Below are 4,729 nucleotides of genomic sequence, written 5' to 3' on the forward strand. Positions count from 1 at the left end.
TTGGGAGATGCACATGTGCAGTTCCCAGGAAAGGACTACTAGCCAATCAGAAGTAGAGAAGGGCGGGCAACAAGGCAGTGTGATCCAAATCAAAGCCGCTTCAGACTGCGACCATAACCTAGCAGATGGTATAAGTTACTCACAAGTCCACAACCACACAACATCATTGTTCCACATCTTACCATAAACCACTACAAAAATCACCATATTTCAACTGAATTTTACATAAAAATTGGCCAAACAATTTGAACGTTAGCATTATAGTTATAACTTTAGCTGTGTTAGCCAACGTTTACAACAACTCTGCAATTGAACAGTCTGAAGTTACATTGCTGTGTTTATTTTAAATATAGTTAACAACCAATAAAGCATACTTACAGGTTGTGATTGTGAATTTCCAGGCCCCTCTTTTGGGACTAAACATTGAACTGTTGCCGGTGTTGCCGATCTATTCTGCCTTGCTGAAAAATGCTACCATAGCGCAAATCGATAGACTCGACTCTACTCGGCCCTGCTCCGTTTTCCATTGCAGTAACCAGAGCTCACAGCTTTCTCTTTTTTAAGTTGAAACGTTTCAACATTACTCAGAATGTGAAGACAGATAAGCAGTATGAAAACCTTCCAGCTATGTTTTCCTCTGTCGTTGTTGCTGCAGCGGTCTGTGTGACTGCGGGAGCAGAGGGCTCTGTGAGCGGGCGGCTGGCCGGCCTCACACGCTCCTCCCGCGGGTTGGCACAAGCAGGAAGGCAATTACACAGCGCAGCCACTCAATTCCGAAAACATTCAAGCACATTTTTGTTCCGCCATCACTTCTCATAAAACTGTCAATATTCGAAATCTACACAGATGATTTCTCACCTCAAAGCTTCTCAGAAGTGGATTTAATGAAGAAATTACACACGAAAACTGTAAAATATAAAACTTTATGTTGCTGACCTCTGTCTGGCGCATGCAATGATGATGCAGTGAATAGTGAATATTCTCTGACAATTCAGCGGTCTGTCGTGTTTTCACGTTACATTTTAGTATCCCTCACATCACTTGGAACCTCAATGGAGGTGAGGTGATATGAAAAAAGTACCTGGAAGCAGGTACAGGTACAACATTTCTACAATGGAAAACCAAACAAAGGCGAGTCGAGCCAAGTCGAGCTGGTAATGTGCAGTGGAAAAGGGGCTTAACTAAAATCAAAGGGCCTCCGCTCAGACTAGCTTGGTTTGAGGGCGTGCCTGACCCCCGCTAGCCGCTTGGCAAGCTTTAGGACGCGTTTTTATTGTAACGTCACAGTGAAGGAAGGGACTGGACTACAAACGAGCTGTTTTCAAACAGTTCAGAGCAGAGCTTTCTGTGGGAGATGGGAACTCCCTTTGGGCTGGACTTTGGGCTTTTTCACTTTGCAAACCTGTTACATGCACAAAAAAGATATATAACTCAATAAAGGAGAGGGGAAAAGCCAAAAAGCATAATACCACCTCTTTAATGTTCTAGTTCTCCGTTGTATGTTTCTAGTTCGACCTTTTAATGTTTTTAGGTACCTTTTAATGTTTCTGATTTCCTATTTATTTTATGTTTCATTTATCATGTCTTGTTATTTTAGTTTGCTTTGTCTTGTTGTGCAGTATAATGTTTATGATAACACTTGATTGATTTTTTTTTGTAATTAGGAGGACTGTAAAAGCTCCTTGGCGTCCTTCCTCCGCTGCACATATACTTGGAGCTTACGTGTCACGATCCCCCTAGTCTCAAACCCTTGTCCAAAGCCCTTGGTATGTGTATGTATGACTTTTGTTTGTTTTCCCCTTTTTGTGCAATTGCGGGATGCTTGGTGTGTTTTGGTTTTTTGTGTTGTCTGTCTGTGTTCTCCCTCCCTTTCCCTGCACAGTCAGCGAGAGGAGGCGAGTCTTCGGATCTGGTTCACTCACTCACCTGCTCTTCATCAAGCAATCTCAGCCTTCTTATACTGCCTCCAGCCATCCAGTTGCCACCGGATCGTTGTGTCATTTGTGTATGCACTCGCACCAGCCAAACTTCAAGTTAACTTGCTTAGTTGAGTTAGTCGGTTGTTCTGATCCTTGTTAATCTTGTTTCTCTCCGTCTCTAGTCATCTACACCAGCCATCCGTTCTGTGATCCCTGGACACAACCCTTGCCCGTCAGCACCCATCTCTCGGACTTCAGCTCAAGTTCCCTGCCTGCCCACCACCCTCTCTAACCCTGCTTACCATCCACCTATTGTTCCCTGTAATAAACATTCTGAACTGCTCTCTGTCTCCGGTCTGCTTCTGGGTTCTCGTTAAGAAATCCTGACATTACGTCTGTTTCCATAATGTTTTCACTGTGGAAGCAAATAAATGACATAAAGACTTTTAGAAAGAAAATTAAGAAATTTAAGAAATGTTTTTTATATGTTTGTTAGTGCAGCAATGTTAAAGTGATAAGTTCAAAATGATTTGACACATTAGATACAATTTTTCAAAGTTCTCAAAATAAGTTCACAAACAATTTTTCTAGACAGCTTCCTCTGAAAGTATACAATACATACACAGTTACGTATACAAAATCCCCCACCTCTGCCTACGGGTTCTAGGAGTCATTATTGTCAATTGTGAACAAAAGAATCTCACAAGCAACATATGGTATGAAATGAATGGTCTCCCAAAACACTAAAAATCCCTGACTGCTCACACAGCACAGAGCCCATCTCTGTTCTCTTCAGATATTCTCTGTGCTATATTGATTGCCCGCTGAAAAATCTCCCTGCTTCTCTTCCTGCCTGTATTCATGTCTGAGCTTGGAGATTTTCCTTCACAATTCACGTTTAGCTGAAGACAAGGAGCAATGGTGGACATGCTGCAGCTCCACCTCCAGCTCCAGCTGCATGTTGAGATCAAGCAGCTGCTCTAGCTGGATTCTGAACAGTGTACTTGTAATTGAGATGTGTTTTGGAGGCAGTACCTGCACGTACTGCGACAAAACTGAACAGAAAACAAAAAAGGAATGAAAAAAGTAATCATAAGGATTTAGGATTTTATTATCATTTTATCTTTTTTTTTTTTAATACCATCTTCCATGATCATAAGATAGACATCCTCACACCTATCCTCAAGCTTGAAATAGCCTTCACGTCTGACAGTATTTGAAGCTGAGGACGTATTTCCTGTTCTGGTCCCATTATTTCCTAATGATGAATCTCTGCTAATGGTTAGTCTCTCCTGTGCTGCTCTGTGGTGCTCACAATGGGCTTCTTGTTAATTGGCCTTTTGACAGTGATGCCCGCCCACCGGTGGCCAACTGGGGTTTGATAAATGAGGCGCTCACTTTGCTTGCACTCCCTCCATGCTTCGTCTTTTGAGAGTTGAGTGAAGTGGGTGTTTGTTTTCCATAGCACTTTATGAAAGTTTAAGTACGCTGTGGTGCACACGACCCCTCATAAGAACCACAGGATGAACAATGCTTGTTTGTTTGTGAGTGTGTGCTTGTACGAGCGCTCTGTACTGAAAAATCCACCTTTAAACACTCAAGGTTACCTGCAAACACCTTTGAATTTCTGGGCCTATTTTGTTATTTGGTGATACTGATCTTGAGGGGTCAGACGTATACAATATAAGATTATCAAACTTGGATGTTATTTTTCCACTGAGTTCTATTGTAGAATATTGCCCAGTTATATAAACCATCAGTGGTAAATGTCAGGTGTTTTTTCAAGGCTCAACTTCTCGCTCTTACATTCAGCAATCAAACAAGGAGTTCATCACCAAGGAGACAGGGATAACAGTTTTTCCGCCAACAATATGTCTTTCACCTTCTTCCTGGGAGCAATGTGTCCTACTTGAAAACTCAGTTTTCTGCCAATGTTTGAACAGTTTTTGAATCAGACAAAACTTAACTGGGTAAAGAAGATTTCATCTACATCTGTGCACTGATCAAGGTTCAACAATATTTAAATCCAAATGCGATGACAGTTGTGGGGTTGTGTGCGTATTTTGGCAGCACTGTTAATCAAAGATGATCAAACCACACACACACACACACACACACAGTCCTGAAGAAGAAGCTGTGGTAAGTTGTAAACCTTTAATAAATAATACTTAACATTTTTTAAACTGTAGACTTTGCACGTTGTAGTCATGAATATTAATTGTTATGGAGAAATATTTACAGTGGGTACGGAAAGTATTCAGACCCCTTTAAATTTTTCACTCTTTGTTTCATTGCAGTCATTTTCCAAAAATCAAAAAAGTTCATTTTATTTCTCAGTAATGTACACTCAGCACCCCATCTTGACAGAAAAAAAACAGAAATGTAGAAATTTTTGCAAATTTATTAAAAAAGAAAAACTGAAATATCACATGGTCATAAGTATTCAGACCCTTTGCTCAGTATTTAGTAGAAGCACCCTTTTGATCTAATACAGCCATGAGTCGTTTTGGGAAAGATGCAACAAGTTTTTCACATCTGGATTTGGGTATCCTCTGCCATTCCTCCTTGCAGATCCTCTCCAGTTCTGTCAGGTTGGATGGTAAACGTTGGTGGACAGCCATTTTCAGGTCTCTCCAGAGATGCTCAATTGGGTTTAAGTCAGGGCTCAGGCTGGGCCATTCAAGAACAGCCACGGAGTTGTTGTGAAGCCACTCCTTCGTTATTTTAGCGGTGTGCTTAGGGTCATTGTCTTGTTGGAAGGTAAACCTTCGGCCCAGTCTGAGGTCCAGAGCACTCTGGAAAAGGTTTTC

Source organism: Micropterus dolomieu, linkage group LG01 (genome assembly GCF_021292245.1).
Source record: "Micropterus dolomieu isolate WLL.071019.BEF.003 ecotype Adirondacks linkage group LG01, ASM2129224v1, whole genome shotgun sequence".
Lineage (NCBI taxonomy): Eukaryota > Metazoa > Chordata > Actinopteri > Centrarchiformes > Centrarchidae > Micropterus > Micropterus dolomieu.